Source organism: Chenopodium album, chromosome 27 (assembly GCF_948465745.1).
Source record: "Chenopodium album chromosome 27, dcCheAlbu1.1, whole genome shotgun sequence".
Lineage (NCBI taxonomy): Eukaryota > Viridiplantae > Streptophyta > Magnoliopsida > Caryophyllales > Amaranthaceae > Chenopodium > Chenopodium album.
In genome coordinates, this window is record NC_137860.1 from 22,386,346 (window position 1) to 22,403,760 (window position 17,415).

Sequence of the window (17,415 nt, forward strand, 5' to 3'; positions counted from 1 at the left end):
GGATTTTAAGAGGGTGTTTGTCTAGAGGGATAAAGTGAGGGGGATTGGATAAAAGAGGAGGGATTTAACATATCCTTTGTTTGTTTAGAGGGATGGGATTATATTGGGGGTTAGGAGGGGGATAAAAAGGGAGTTATCCCTCCAAATTAATAACTAAGGGGGTGGTATAAGGGAGGGGATTAAATTTAATAGGTAAAAGACATTTTACCCTTAATGAAAGAAAAAGAAGATCTGAGTGAAGAAAAGATAGTAAGGGTAATTTTGTATTTTTATTAGTTATTCCAATCTAATCCCAAACTCATACCAAACAACGGAATACACTATTTTTATCCTTATCCCATTTATTAATCCACCTTTTTATCTCACTTAATCCTATCCCTCCTATCAAATGTCCCGTAAGAAAATTTCAATGTCTAACATACTAACATTATTAAGTTAATTCTTCAAAAAGCATATATCTTCACATATTCCTTCATCTAACATCAGTGGTGGAGCCAAGTTTTTTATAATGGTAGGGCACCTATCGTTTGAAAACTCGACTCGGCCTAAAATCATTTGGAAAAAGGGAAAAAATCAAGACACATCTACGTAGTACATAGCAATCGTGAAACAATGTTCTTAATATCATCGAATTTACTAAACAATTGTATTTACAAACCTTTACTATTCCAAAACCCATCAAATGATACCCCAATTAAGAAAGTTAAACCTAAAACCTTTGATAGAAAAGGTGTAGTTCTTGACAGGGTAAAGTCGTATCCCCTAATCAAAAGTAATTACCTAAGTCCTCTAACTAAAGTAGATAGGGAAGTAGGGTCGAATCCACAGGGAAACTGGTCTTTCTACTCCTAATTAATTAATATAATCTAAATTATTAAAGTAACCGATTTGTGTTTGTAATATGAAACTATACTACGGAGATTAAGTTTAGGGAGAAAATCAATAATAAGAAGGCCTAGGGTCATAGGTTCACCAATAATTAATATTTCGGGATAAAACATAACAATCAATAAGTAACATTGCACAAATAACACGATTAACAGGCTCTCGCAATTTATTAATCAACATAGATCTAACAGGCTCTCGCAATTTACTAGATCTAAGTTCCTATTGAAAATAGCCTTTAATATCAAATTAACATCTGCTCGATTCATCAATTCAATATTGCTAAACATTCACAATCAAATTACATCTGCTCGATTCATAATCTAATTGCAAAGAATTAAAACAATTCAATAAGAAATCATCATGCAATATCAATAATCAATAATAACAAATTATCCCTTCATATTAATCATGGATCTCCACAAACCCTAGAATTAAACTACTTGCACATAACTAAAACTAAACTAAACAAATCAATTAAATAAGTCATGATTAAAAGCAATAATGTAAACTCAAAGAAGCATTATTAAAGAAAACTAAGAAAGGCAACTAGAATAAAATTAGGTAAAAGCATTAATTAATACTAAAAAAACGGAAGTAATGAAAACTAGTCAATTATGAAAGTAACAAAACGAAGACTAAAATTACCAAACTAATGAAAACTATAATCATAAAACTAAAGTGCATAAGAGTAAAATAAAACACAACTTAACTTTCTAAGCAAAACATTATAAAACTAATACGAAGTAAAAAGCTGGGGAACAAAAACTAAAGACTAAAAATCTAACTCCCCTCAAATTTGCCTACTAATGGGCTTTTTATACTACATATCTAACCCCACAAAAAAAACGAGTAACCGACAAACAAACAAACTTGCCCGATCAAGCCCGGTCAACTGAAGTTGGACTGCTTTGCTTCTCCTTGGACTTGGGCTTCTTGACTTGAGTCCAAGTTCTCTATAATGCTTGGTCCATCAATCCATAATAATAATGTAGACCACTCTCTTCTCTAATCGAGCCCTTATTCACCGAACTAAATTCCTTTAACTCGATCTTGGGCTTTAATATACGGTCATAGAAATACGATCCCTCTCCAATATCTTCATAGTGGTTTAATAAGCTCGGGAATCGTCATAAATCTGCAGATTCCTACAAAATAATACTAACTCTACAAAAACACTAGAAAACGTATATTAGTAATAAAAATAGCTCCGTAGAGCTGAAATAGGCACAAATATGACCGTGGGACAGGGAATAATTATATGTATAAAATAGACTTATCAAACTCCCCCAAGCCAAATCTTTGCTTGTCCCTAAGCAAAACAATGAATAAATAAATCAATACTTCACCCCAAATACAATTAAAATCAATAAATACTATTCAAGGTAAATACGACAAATAAGTATCAAAGTCAATCAATCAAATTCATCCAATTACCAATCTTCCTTAACAATTGTCAAATAGAGCAAACCACAAGAGCATATAGCATTCAAGACTAGTGCTCACACACTCAACTCTCATATATGTGGCGAGTAAAAGATGTACTCGATCGCTCTCTCCAACCAACCCCTTTATTGTGAACAATGCCCTCCCAAACTTACAACACTCGTGTGTTTAAAAAGACATACACTCAACCTATTAGTCGACTCGGAATATGTCAAGTCATAACTTGCATTGATAAGCAACACTTTCACATCTACACAACTCTATGCACAAGGTTGGAAGGTCTTTAAAGCTTGTAATGTAAGGCTAGGGGAAAGGGTAGGATAAATTTGGGGAAATGTGAGAGAAAAGCTATGCATTAAGGGAGCCAAATCCTAAATAAACCCATGATCAAAAATAAATGATTATCATACATCTCCAACAACTTAACTAACTCTAACAAGAATCCACCAAATACAACTCCAAACAATATAAACAATCCCAACACTTACAAAATTCACTCATAAAAATATGATAATATGAAACTAGAGTGAATAACAAACTTTGCTATTAAACTTGAAATATTTTCATTGAAACTCAATTTTTTTCTTTCTTTTCTTTTGATCAACCTTCACTTAGAACATTTGAACATCAAACACTTTTTTTTCGTTTTGCTCTTTTTTTTTTTCTTTTTTTTTATCACACTTTTATTTTTCCAAGGATATTCAACTTTTAAACTCATCAAAACAAAAATATGATTAAGAACAAATTACTTCTCAAAACCCACCCAAATTGTGCAAATAATGTGCACACTACAAACTCCCTCACCTCACTCACTAATAGCTCCCCTAAGCCAAGCTTGGGACTAGTAACCAATGGGAAAAAATAGGCTTGTAATGTGGCTTATAAACAACAAATAAGTCAAGACAACAACATGGGTAGCAAGAAGGGAACAAATGTATCTAAATAAATATGAAGGCTACCTAAAAGAACGAATGCCTTCGTCCTCCACATGTGCATAATATTGAGTCATGAAACACTACTCATAGTTGCAAACCAATACTCAAATTCATTGACATACCAGGAACTAAACACACATTCCTAACCAAATCAACTAGTCAAGCACTATATTCACAAGTAGTTGGACAAAATTGACGCATGTTTAGGAATCCAAGGCAATCAAATATCAAATCATGATCAACTAATCCACAATATCTATCATCACACACCAAGAATAAAAACAATTTCGAAAACTTTTTCATCAAGGGGCACAGGGAAGCATGATTTATCATTCATTGGAACGTATTTTTGGATTTTTTTTAATGTTTCAATTTTTTTGTATTTTTTGATTAAGAAAAGCAGTAAAATTATACTAGAAAGTAATAAAATCTATACTAAGAAAGCATTAAAAACTAAACTAAGCACACCAAAGAAAGATAAAAATAAAAAGAAAAAAGGAAAGAAAAGGTACCTACATATACAAGAAATCCCCCCCAAGCTAAATCAGACAATGTCCTCATTGGCTTAAAGGGAAGCTAGTAATCCAAGTGACTACCCCTCATCATCAAACTTGTATCCACCACCATCCCAAACATTGCAATGCATCACCTTGGTACAATTTTGGACAAAAAGGAAACAAAGTGTTAGTAAGAGAAGAGGAAAAAACGAGTCAGGTCTACTATTTTGCTCATAACTTTTTTATACAAATGATAATGACGTGATTCTAATTGCATTACAAAGTAGACTTGAAGAGATTTCCAATGATAGGTCACACGCAAAATTTCGTTAAGAAACGCAAAAGTTATGGCTGTTTGAATTCGCCCAGTTTTGCTGCCGCGGTCTCGCGCCCGATCGGGCGAGCGTGGCCCGATCGGGACCGCCTCTAGAGTCCGACCACGTCGTTTTTTACGACTTGCTGCACGAGAATTCTTCTTGGCCTTAATTTTCTTCATATTTTTCCTTGTTTGAGCAAATGCCACCCGATCGGGTGGGACTTTCACTACGGCCTCAAACTCTACAACTTGCTTCTCTTTCTCCACTTGTTCATCCTCAAACCCAAGTCCTACACAATTTAGATCTCTTTCTATAGCATCCACATCATCTTTCCAAGTATTAGTTTTTCCTGCGGAAGATGCAACACAAAATACCGCCTCCAAGGGATCTCTAACGAGAGCTTGGGGCTTATTAGAAAAATTATTTACATCAACCACATCAACACTATAGCACTTTTCCTCTAACATGGGGCTTTTAGGGACATTATTCAGATTAAAAGTAATATTATCATCCCCTACACATAATGTAAGTTTACCACTTTTCACATCTATTATTGCCCCTACAGTATGAAGGAATGGTCTACCCAAAATAATCGGAATCTTCCTTCATATCAAGAACAACAAAATCAACAAGTATATAAAATTTACCTACTCTAACAGGAACATCCTCTAAAATACCTAAAGGATATTTAACAGAACGGTCAGCCATTTGCAGAGTAATATTGGTAGATTTTAATTTACCTATATTTAATTTAGAACTCACATATAATGGCATAACACTTACACTAGCACCCAAATCACATAAAGCTTTATCAATCATCAGATTACCAATATGAAATGGAATAGAAAAACTACCCGGATCTTTTAGTTTAGGTGGAGATTTATTCTGTAAAATAGCACTACATTGTGCAGTAAAAGCAACTGTCTCTACCTCACTAATAGATCTTTTTCTAGTCAAAATTTCTTTCATAAATTTAGAAATATGCAGGAACTTGAGTAATTAATTCTATAAAAGGAACCGTTACCTGCAAATTCTTCACAATCTCCAGAAACTTACTAAATTGCTTATCCAACTTACTCTTTAAATGCCTATTAGGGAATGGAAGTTTGATAACTGGTTTCTGTACATCTCCACTCTTGTCCTGGAGTTTACCCTGCAAAGAATTATCAGAAATATTAGTGCTACCCTGGAGCCCTACAGGGCTAGTAACAACATCATTTGGTATAACGGAATCAAGATTAGCAATTTTTGTTATAACAGGTTCATCATCTTTGGGCATAGGAGGCCCATCATAGTGTGAACCACTCCTCAGGGTAATTGCATTCGCATATTCTGTAGGTTGTATTGGCTGTGATGGTAGGGCTCCCTGCTGGCGAGTTTGCAGAGTAGAGGAAAGTTGCGCAATCTGAGTATTTATCATTTTATTATGTGCTATCAATGAGTCAATTTGCGCATCTCTACTCTGCATCTGCTTCTGCATAGTACTTAACATCGTTTTGATTTCTGATAGGACATAATCAAATGGAGGAGTAACAACCTGTTGTGGTCTCTGATGTGGAGGTTGGTAGTACCTCTGCTGTGGTTGTTGTACCTGTGGTGGGGGGTTAGGCACATTAGTACTATTGTACGACATATTTTGGTTATTTTTCAACCCTACATTGTAGGTGTTGGAGTATGGACTAATTTGCTTATATGCCTGAAAAGCATTAACCTTCTCAAGTGAGCTCCTACAATTCTGCGCCCAATGACCTACAAGACCACAATTTTCACAAAATATTACAGGGTTAGTACCAATAGCAGAAACATTAGCAACGGAAGATGAATTAGAATTATTAATATTGTCTAATTTCTGGCTAATAGAAGTCAATTGTGCTTGCAAAAAGGATATAGAATCGACTTGATGTTTTCCCTTATTTGCAAATCCTCCGGGATTCCCATATTGGGAATTATGAATAGCCATCTCTTCGACAACATTGCTCGATATATTCACATCCAAATTCATAAATCTTCCGTTAGCTGCAGAGTCCAAAATCATTCTTGAATTATATCCAAGCCCATTGTAGAAATCTTGGATTATCTGCCACTGTTCTAGTTTATGATGGGGACATTCTCTCCGCAAATCCTTAAATCTTTCCCAAGCTTCATATAAAGATTCATCCGCTTCTTGGGAAAAAATTAGGATTGAACTCCTTAACAAAGCTGTCCTCTCTGCAGGGTAATATTTATTATAGAAATTCAAAACAAGAGTATCCCAGTCAGTAATACCAAGTGCAGTTCTATTCAATCCATTATACCATAATTTAGCTTTACCACACAAAGAAAAAGGAAAAAGAATCTCCCTGATTTGGCCTTGTGTGACCCCAGCTTGCCTAATGGTGTTGCAATATTGATAGAAATCTGCAATATGAAGATTTGGGTCTTCACCCTTAGCTCCGCTAAATTGCTTTCTTTCAATCATAGTAATAAACTGGGGTTTGATCTCGAATTGTACTCCCTCGAGAATTGGTGTAGGAGAAAGATGTGGAAAATCCGTCAGGGACGGCTGCGAATAATCGCTAAGCTTGCGAGGTGGAGGTGGTGGCGGTGGATTCATGCTTGATTCTTGATCTGTACTAAACAAACAAATATGTGAGAAATTGTCTCAAAGAACTTGCGTTCTCTGAAACGAGAAAACAAAATAAAAAATAAAAATAAAAATAATAATCTAGACTACAAAAATAATCAGAAATAAAATAAAACCGTTTCCCCGGCAACGGCGCCAAATTTTGACAGGGTAAAGTCGTATCCCCTAATCAAAAGTAATTAACTAAGTCCTCTAACTAAAGTAGATAGGGAAGTAGGGTCGAATCCACAGGGAAACTGGTCTTTCTACTCCTAATTAATTAATATAATCTAAATTATTAAAGTAACCGATTTTTGGTTGTAATATGAAACTATACCACGGAGATTAAGTTTAGGGAGAAAATCAATAATAAGAAGGCCTAGGGTCATAGGTTCACCAATAATTAATATTTCGGGATAAAACATAACAATCAATAAGTAACATTGCACAAATAACACGATTAACAGGCTCTCGCAATTTATTAATCAACATAGATCTAACAGGCTCTCGCAATTTACTAGATCTAAGTTCCTATTGAAAATAGCCTTTAATATCAAATTAACATCTGCTCGATTCATCAATTCAATATTGCTAAACATTCACAATCAAATTACATCTGCTCGATTCATAATCTAATTGCAAAGAATTAAAACAATTCAATAAGAAATTATCATGCAATATCAATAATCAATAATAACAAATTATCCCTTCATATTAATCATAGATCTCCACAAACCCTAGAATTAAACTACTTGCACATAACTAAAACTAAACTAAACAAATCAATTAAATAAGTCATGATTAAAAGCAATAATGTAAACTCAAAGAAGCATTATTAAAGAAAACTAAGAAAGGCAACTAGAATAAAACTAGGTAAAAGCATTAATTAATACTAAAAAAAAACGGAAGTAATGAAAACTAGTCAATTATGAAAGTAACAAAACGAAGACTAAAATTACCAAACTAATGAAAACTATAATCATAAAACTAAAGTGCATAAGAGTAAAATAAAACACAACTTAACTTTCTAAAAACATTATAAAACTAATACGAAGTAAAAAGCTGGGGAACAAAAACTAAAGACTAAAAATCTAACTCCCCTCAAATTTGCCTACTAATGGGCTTTTTATACTACATATCTAACCCACAAAAAAAAACGAGTAACCGACAAACAAACAAACTTGCCCGATCGGGCCCGGTCAACTGAAGTTGGACTGCTTTGCTTCTCCTTGGACTTGGGCTTCTTGACTTGAGTCCAAGTTCTCTATAATGCTTGATCCATCAATCCATAATAATAATGTAGACCACTCTCTTCTCTAATCGAGCCCTTATTCACCGAACTAAATTCCTTTAACTCGATCTTGGGCTTTAATATACGGTCATAGAAATACGATCCCTCTCCAATATCTTCATAGTGGTTTAATAAGCTCGGGAATCGTCATAAATCTGCAGATTCCTACAAAATAATACCAACTCTATAAAAACACTAGAAAACGTATATTAGTAATAAAAATAGCTCCGTAGAGCTCAAATAGGTACAAATATGACCGTGGGACAGGGAATAATTATATGTATAAAATAGACTTATTAGTTCTAACCAGTAGTCTACTACTAAGTTTGAACATAATACTTAACTTTGTATTGTAGGATGTAATTTTTAAACTAATTTTCACTTTTTTTCTTGTAGGGCACGTGTCCTACCAGGTCCTAAATTGGCTCTGTCACTGTCTAGAATATATCTGTCCTCTCAATTTGTATTTTTCTCTGTATTTTTCTTCCATTTTGTTTCTGTCTCCTCAACTTCTTTTTTTTGTAAATTGATGCACTTTCTCATAAGCTCAAATGCAATAGAAGTTAGGGTTTCTTCTATTGATGAACCTCACAAAAGCTACATGCACATAACGGTTTTATCTTTGTCTAGGATGAAATCCTTTGACACTACACACTGATGCTTCGTGTACGCTTCTAGTTGAATTTCGTCACTTTGAGCTTGGTAATTATGAGTTTTGGCAACTATGATGACCAACTGCAAATTTGGTTTAATTTAAGTAAAAGACTAATAAAACAAGAATTACTTGTCTTCACATAATGATAGTGTGACAATATGATTGAGAGTCAAAACTCTTTGTTTTAGTAATTTGAGATGAAATCCTTGGACCATAGAAATTGCTCGTAGCATCACTACCTATTCAACTATTTGTGCAAAATAGTTGTTAATAGCTAGAATGAGAATCTTAATGAGAGTTAATAATCCCACCTTTGCTCGATCTGCTTAATCAATGAGCCAATCTTTGCATGTTCTGGGAACAAGCCAATCTCACCCACTATTTTCTCAAAACAAGCATTTGACTGGTTAGATATTTTGGTAACCGATTTTAGAAGGGACTTGTCACGTGTCACCTTCTAATTGGTCCTAATGTTTTAATTTTAATAAAAACAAAAAAGAAATTCAGGATCCTTCTTTCTTCCCCCCGACCACTAAAACAACACCCTCCCCCTGTCGGAGCAACCCCATCCCCTTTCTCGGAATAGAAGCCTCTCCCACCCCTTGCCCACCGAACAACGTCTAATATTCCTTTCCTCATTGATAATCAGCCACCAACTAATTTACAAAAACATTTAATAATTCTCATTTATTATTGTTGTTATTATTATTAGTTTCTTACTTACTTGCCAATACCTTCCCAAAGTGATTCTTGTGTGTCAAGTCTCAGTTGATTTAGCTTCTTTTTGAATACTTGGACAATAATGAGTGATGATAATAATTCTCTCTTCGTTGATGGGTTGGGGCCACAATATTGCCGTCATATAGGGGGCTTTGGGCAATTTTGTGGAAAATTAAATATATTTTTTTTAATAGTTGAAGGTAAAAACTATTTTAAACGATCGTCTATGAGCACGAATGTGTTGATGATTTTTTTTTTTTCTTTTAAATGTTGGCTTGAGCACGAATATCAATGAAAAATGGAAATAAATAAAGTCAATAAAATACTTTATTAATAATTTAGATAGTCAATACTCATACTCATTACTCAATACATTATACATAGCACGGGTGAGAGTGAGGGATAACTCAAGTGGTTGTGATTCCCTAAACACCAAAATAAAAAAAATAAAAAAAAAAAGAGAAAATATGCTTGTAGTTTCTTTTGAAGGGAATTTACTTGTACTTTTTTTTTTTTTTTTGAGAACATATGCTTGACTTGCTTACTTAAAATTAAAATGAGGTTTTAGTTATACAAAAAAAAAAAAAAAAAAAAGTGTTATAAATGGAGTTTGTGTAAGAAAAACGACTTTCTACTAGAAAGATCAAACATAAAAAATAAATAAATGTAACCAACTTAAAGTATTGGCATTGCCTCAAAAAAACATAAACGAAAGATCATAAGTACAGCACTATGTCAATATCATGGTATCACATTATGAAACAACCATTAGGATTCTCATCACTAAACGCATCACCGGTTCTTCCAGTCGTGAACGACGAAGAAAGTGAAGGGTTATAGCCATGGTATTCATGTCCATCATACCCATGCTTGAAGTAGTTGTAAGATGAGGCTGGTTGAGCCTGTGTAATACCATATGCCGATGTTGAACCCGATCCAATCGACCCGTTGCTTTGGCATTGAGTTGGGTATTGATGAGTGAAACTCCTTAGCTCTGGGTTGTATGGAAATTGCCATAGTTCTGCTCTTCTCCCTGTTCTTCTTACTGCTTTCAATACTTTCTTTTGGTCTGCTATTCCGTTTACTGTCACTTTTTGCATTGCCATGTCTATTTCAACTCCGTCCACTCCTATATTCGTGTCATTATATTATAAAGCTAGTATATAAATAAAGAAAAGTTAACTATTTAAGACTTGATCTCTTCAACTTATTTTAGATACTTATTTCAGATGCTTTTAAGTGAAAAACGTAATATTGTATGTATACAATCATTCGCAGAATATCTACTATTAGCTTACTGTTAAAGGACCAACTCAACCAAAAGCTTAAGCCGATGGTTGAGGCTCAGGAATATGTTTTATACTCTATCACTCCCCCTCACGTGAAATGCCTTTTGGGCTTGAACTGTGGATGCAACACAGGCCCATCCATACCTGGTGCGAATTAATTCAACTTTGAAGGAGGGGTGGATGAGATTCAAACCTGTGACCTTTGTGTCACGTTGGCTCTGATACCATGTTAAAGGACCAAGTCAACCAAAATCTTAAGCTGATGATTGAGGCCCAGGATTATGTTTTATACTCTATCACTTACACTTTTTGTCGATTAAGTTTGAGAAATTTTAAGGTACACAAAAAACTCTTACCTTTCATTTTATCTAGTGTTTTCTTGATCTTGCTTTCACATCCAGGGCAGCACATGTGCACTCTCATTTCTGTGGTCTGAATAATATGAATATGATCACAAAAAAATTGGTTAATGATGATAATATGATCACAAAATAATTGGTTAATGATGATATAAAAAAATTGGTTAATGAATGAAAATATAAAAAATAAATTATAGTAATACATTGCATGAAGAAAATATAAGAATTTACCGTTGTCATTTTCTTAAAAAATGAAGTTAATGCTAATTTATACAATACTAGAAATTTTGAGTTGTTAGAAGTTTATGTATGAGCAACTGAATATAGTTTCAAGGTTCAGTACTTCTTCAATCTTATAAAGAGCTCTTTCTCTACTCTATTAAGTATTAGTTTTCCTTAGTCAATTAAATACAAATTATGTAGAGATTATGATTAATTTGCACCGACTTTTCTTTAAGCTCTTAAAATAATATTATTATGGTACCATTGTACAATTGAAACTTGGGGATATGTTAATGCAGGAAGCTTCAATGGTGGGTTTTGATTAGTTGTGCATGTGATGGCCTAATTTATTTCAAGTATAAGCAAAGGTTACCAAATGCCTTAGGGTTGTTGACTTTATCACTAATTAAGGTTCTAATAATTAGATATTGATCATAGCTTAGCACATAGAAATTGCAAATGGGTTATTTTTAACCTGTTTTTCAACTTGTTAGCTTAGCTCTAAATGTATTTGCAAATTATCTGAACTTATATTTTTTTTGAACTTATTAAAACTATTATAAAAAATCATTATCATTATATTGTCTAAAGTAAGTCAATTATAAACTAAAATAAAGTTATATCGAACTTGATCCAAATTTTTAGAACCCCACCCAATTACTTGAATTGAGAACTCAAACTTGTGGCAATTGCCAGAGGTAAAAGGTATTATGGTGATCATGGTGGGCCAAACGGATCATGTCTCAATCGCTTCAATTGCAACTTATTAATGGCGCACTTTAATCTTTCTTTTATTTATGGACGGCCAAGTGCCAAAATCCAATTGGAAAAGCATTATTTTGCTCCTCATGCCCCGGAAATTATTTCAAGAAATACAAGTGAAAAGGAAAGCAATTTTCCCGAGTGTTTATACAAAAAGTAAATAACTTTAGGCTAGTTCCTGAGAAAATAGAAGAAAAACATCATTGAGGAAGGAGAGCAGGTTTTATTATTATTATTATTATTATTTTTATTTATTTATCAAATGCCCATTGATTTGAATATCCAAATCTATTAAGGGTCTGTTCTGATTGATTGATTGACTGAAATGAGCTGAACTAAAGTGAATTTATTGGAGCTGAACTGAACTGAATATTTTATGAGAGAAGGAAATTAAGATAAGAACTGAACTGAACTGAGCTTATTGGAACTGAATCGAACTGAACTGAGCTGATTTGAACTTTTGAATAAGCTGAGGAGAACAGACCTATTCAAATTTTAAATACGACCTTATGAACCTAATTTTAGCATAGTGACCTTTATTTTTCATATTGACCAGTATATAAATATTTCATTAAAAAAACTAACCTCTTATAGCCTATATATTACCAAAATGGCTTTTATTTTAACATAGTGACCTTATTTTTTTTTTTATTATAAAACAACCATAGTTTCTCAAATATTAGAGCTCCACAATAAATTAGAGTGAACCAGGTTCATTTAAGAATTTACGTGTTTTTCTCTTTAAAAAAATGAAGGCGATAATGTAATTATGTAAATGGCATTTTGCAATGCAATTTATAATGCAATTAGTTTTTAACTTTTCAAAGAATTTATGAGATTGCATTTTTTTTTATATAAAAAAAAAACAATTTATTTATTTTTTTGAAGGACAAAAAAAATAATTTTTTTTTGAAAGAAAAAAAAAAAAAATTATGAGGTTGCATTATAAATTTACTTATGAAGAATTGACGGACAGTAGATTGAGGTGCCAAACTTTTTTTTTTTTTTTCCTTTTTTATTGTAAAGATTATAAATTTATAATGAATGATAAATATAGATATAATCTCATCATTTTTTCTCTTTTTGAAACTAACTCACTTTTCTTTATTTGAATTTCGGAAAAATAACCTAACTTTTTACTAGCCTGTAAAACAAAAGTCCCTATATTCATAAGCAAAAAAATAAAAAAAAAAAAAAAAAAAAAGTCTAGGGTTTACATTCAATCCACATTGTTGCAAAATCAATAGCGATCACTAAAATCAGAAAAACCATCCTATCATTCACGAAACAAGAAAAGAAAAATAAACCCAACATAAAAAAATCATCATTTAATGTCGAGTTTCAAGCGAGGAGATCAAGTAGAAGTATGCTGCAAAGATGAAGGTTTCCGAAATTCATTCTATCCAGCAACAATAATGTCTGAAATCAACCCCAATCTCTTTATAGTTCAATACAACACTTTGTTGACGGAAGATGAATTACACCCACATCGAGAGTTCCTATCGGCTGTCGATCTTCGACCGGTCCCGCCCGTGATCGAGTTCGATAGGTTTGAGCACAAGGATGAAGTTGATGCTTACGTGAACGACGGATGGTGGAAAGGAAAGGTAAACAAGAAGTTAGTAGGGAAAGGGAATAGAAAAGGAATGAGGTATTATGTTAGATTTGAGGGTAATGGTGAGGTTGAAATGGGTAAGTATTGGTCACATGAGTTGAGGGTTCATCAAGATTGGGTTAATGGTAAATGGTCTTGTTCTAAAAAGATTTTCCATTGAAAATTGTATAATTCTATTGTTATATTTATGTTGAGGTGTTGCAATATTTTGAGGTTAGCTTTTCTCTAAATTAATGTTTTTTTAGGTCTATATATAGTTGTCGCATTGTTTATGTAAATTTCATCATAATGTAACAGATGATTTTGGAGGAATTATGTTTTTGAATGATAAATACTCTTGCATTCTCATAAACTAGAGTGTACCCGTGCAAAGTGCACGGGATATAAAAAAAATATATAATAATAGCAAAATTATTATATTTCGAATACGTGAAGTTGATATTGTATAGTATATACGAAGTAATAAAATAGGTAGTTTTTAGGGTAGTTGTGTGTTATTATGAAAAATAATAGTGGAATTTATTTGGAGGTTTTTTTTTGAAACAGGAGGTTTTTTTTAGATAGGTGGAAGTTGTTTGAATGCAGAAAAAAAAATTAAAATAAAATAAAATAAAGGAGAATGCATGAGAATTAAGAGTTGGGGTTTTAAAAGATTGTGGTGAAGTGTTGCAAAATTAACTCTTAAAATTATATATTAGATGTTATACAAAGTACATAAGATGCGGATTAGAGGCATCATGATGACGTTAATCCAAAAGTTATGCCTGGTTAAAAGATTCACAAATGTTTAACAAAGGCAGATGTTCACTTTAAATTAATGAATGGCGGAAGTTGTGGAAACCAATAACTGCCAAAATTGTTGTCCTGCACGTGCGTATTGATGATTGCCAAAATAAAGAAAGCACTTTCTCTCTCTTCCTCATTCATTCACCACTTGCTTTCTCTCTCCTCGTTTTTTCTCTCAACTGCGATTTCTCTCTCCATAACTAGCGATTTCAAGCTTTTTCTCTCTCCTCAATCGGCGATTTTCGAGCTTTTTCTCTCTTCTCTTCACTTGTGAAGTTGTTATATACTAAATTCAGGTTCGTTTACTTTTTTTTTTTGAGATTTTTGTTACTTTAAGTTGTTTTGATTCTTCGATTTTTAGGTTTTTTTATTTTGTTTTTGTTTTCGATTTTCGTAGTGTTTTGATTCTGCAATGGTGAAGAAGAAGAGTACAAAGAAGTGTCTAGATGCTGAAGAAGGTGTGTTTACTTAAAAATTTCATCATTTTTTAAAAAATTTTCAATTGAATTTTCGCTTATATATGTCGAATTAGTAGTGCATGTTATTTTTATAGTTTTCACTTGATTTTTCATGCTGATAATAATTGAATTTGAATTTTGAAGTTATTATGTTTAATTTTGCTTTATTTTATTGTTCATTGAATATAATTGGTTAAAAATTTGTTATACATGTGTTGTGGTGTTGTTATATGTTAAACAAATTTTGCATGTTAGTTTTCAGAATTTTTATTCATTGCTTATTATTCTTCAAATTTTGCATGTTAGGTTTTAGGCAGAGAATGCTAATTAAACTGATTTTAGGTTTAGGTTTTATGTTTTAGTTAGAGTATGAGTATAGTAGGCATATGTGCATTGTGTTTGTGCATTTGTGTTTGAGAGTAACAGGAATATGTGCATTGTGTTTGTGCATTGTATTTGAGTAATAGACATATGTGTCATTTATAAACATGACAAAGGTCACTTTATGCTGTTAAAAGGGTCACTTTATGCTGTTAAAAGGGTCACTTTATGCAGTTACAAGGGTCACTTTTTCAGTTAAAAGGGTTACTTGATGTAGTTAAAAGAGTCACTTTATGCAGTTACAAGGGTCACTTTTTCAGTTAAAAAGGGTTACTTGTTGTAGTTAAAAGGGTCACTTTATGCAGTTAAAAGGGTCACTTTTTGCATTTAAAAGGGTCATTATGCATATATTCTGAATTTTCCCATGAGTAATTTGTGAATTTGTAATTTATGGTTATTTCCCTGTATTAATTAGATAGAGGTGGTTCAATAGGTGGATATCGTTATAAATTTTCAAAGGGAAAAACAATGCCTAAAGAGCCTGCTAAGGGCAAAGTAATACCTAAAAAGACCAAGATAGTTCATGAGAAGGCCAAACCAGAGTCTGAGAAGGCTAAAGCAGTTCCTAAGAAGGCCAAACCAGAGTTTGAGAAGGCTAAAACAATTCCTAAGAAGGCCAATTGTACCTAAGAAGGACAAAGCAGTGCCTGATTCTCAATTGGAAATGCTTTCTGATTCTGAGACTTTTGTGTAAGCATACATGTTTTTTTATTTGCATTTTTTAATTATATTTTGTTTCTAGTTTATATTGTTTAAGTTATTTTATTATTATTATTATTTAGGGAACAAAAACGGTTGATTGCAAGGTGTAGACCACACACGTTGGAATTTTTGTTGCAGAACTTTAGTCCTAACCAAAATCAAGCTGTTGAAGAAATTAATTTTGGTGGTTTATTACATTTGAAATTGAAAACTCTTAATCGTCAAATGCTACCTTGGCTTGTTTAACACTTTAATGGTGGTAGCTGCATGTTTACCATTGCTACTGGTAAAGAATTTGTACTTACTAAAAATGATATATGCGATGTGTTTTGCTTGCCTATGAGTTGTTCCTGAACTTAAGAAAAATGTTGAAGATGGAAGTGTAGATAAACGTATCATTCAGGTATTTATTGTTATTGCTTGATCACGCCTTTTATGCATGTTTAAAGGGAATTTGTACTTGAAATCACGCATAATAAGATAATTAATAATTTGGTCTAGGCTAATATGATTTTAATTTAAGTGATCGCCAATAATAGATTTATTTGTGCATTAATATTCAACCAACATAGGTAAACAGGTTAGGGTTAACCTAATGTTTGCATGTTAGTCAAAAAGCACACATGAATACGAGTATAATAAAGTAGATGCCTATTTTATAGGGCGGGTCCTTTCTTTTGTAGATTGGATTCGTACCCTCATCCCCGAACCTTATTTGGTTCAAGACCTTATGGAGTTAACGATCTCATGGATCGTTAAGGGGTGTAACCTTCACCTCGTGATTGGTTTACAAGTTCCTAAAACTTGTTGGCGACTCTTTTGCTCTCTATTCTTTCCCTTTGGATGCCACCATACTTAAGTGTATGATCACAGTGGGGTTCGAGCTTGGGGTTATAGTGCTTGAAATATTCCCTAAAGTGTTGCATTAATATTAAACCAATTTAGCTTAATAATAGTTTGGAGCAAATTGAATATCTTTGTTTGCATGCCTTTGAGATCAGAAGAATACTTTTCACAATAAGAATCGAGTAGAGGCCAATACGGGCGAATGTGACTCCATGACTCACTTCGTACCCTCATCTCCGATCCTCCTTTCGTGGTTCCGAACCATATGGAGTTAGTAATCTCATGGATTATGAATGAGGTGTAACCTTCACGGGTCAATCTTTGTTTCCTATCGTTGTCCCTTTATTCGTGGTTGCCTTATAATTATCCGTGAACGGTTTACAAGTTCTTTAAAAACTTGTTGGCGGCTCCCTACTTTCGTTGTCCCTAATCGTTGTCCCTAATCGTAACGTCAATTCCCACTTCCTATGAGTGCCAAGCATATTCACCACATGCTTAACGTAGGCGCACTTCGAGCGACGCCTACATGCTTCATTTTGTTGGCGAATCGTTCAAATTAAATGAACTCAAAACAGTAATTATTCATCTATTTTGTCTGTAGTTTTACCTTTCTAATGCTTTTATTAATTACATATTGATTATTTTTT

The 17,415-nt window shown here is 33.1% G+C and overlaps 1 non-coding gene and 1 pseudogene across 1 annotated transcript; one reads left to right on the forward strand and one right to left on the reverse strand.

Moving 5' to 3' along the window:
• Positions 1 to 6,170: 6,170 nt before the first annotated feature.
• On the forward strand, positions 6,171 to 6,277 carry LOC145621706 (small nucleolar RNA R71). Its single transcript, XR_014108515.1, has one exon. It is a non-coding gene; the product is annotated as a small nucleolar RNA R71 (small nucleolar RNA).
• Positions 6,278 to 10,097: 3,820 nt separating this feature from the next.
• Positions 10,098 to 10,454, reverse strand: LOC145619786 (heavy metal-associated isoprenylated plant protein 28 pseudogene; annotated as a pseudogene).
• Positions 10,455 to 17,415: the final 6,961 nt, after the last annotated feature.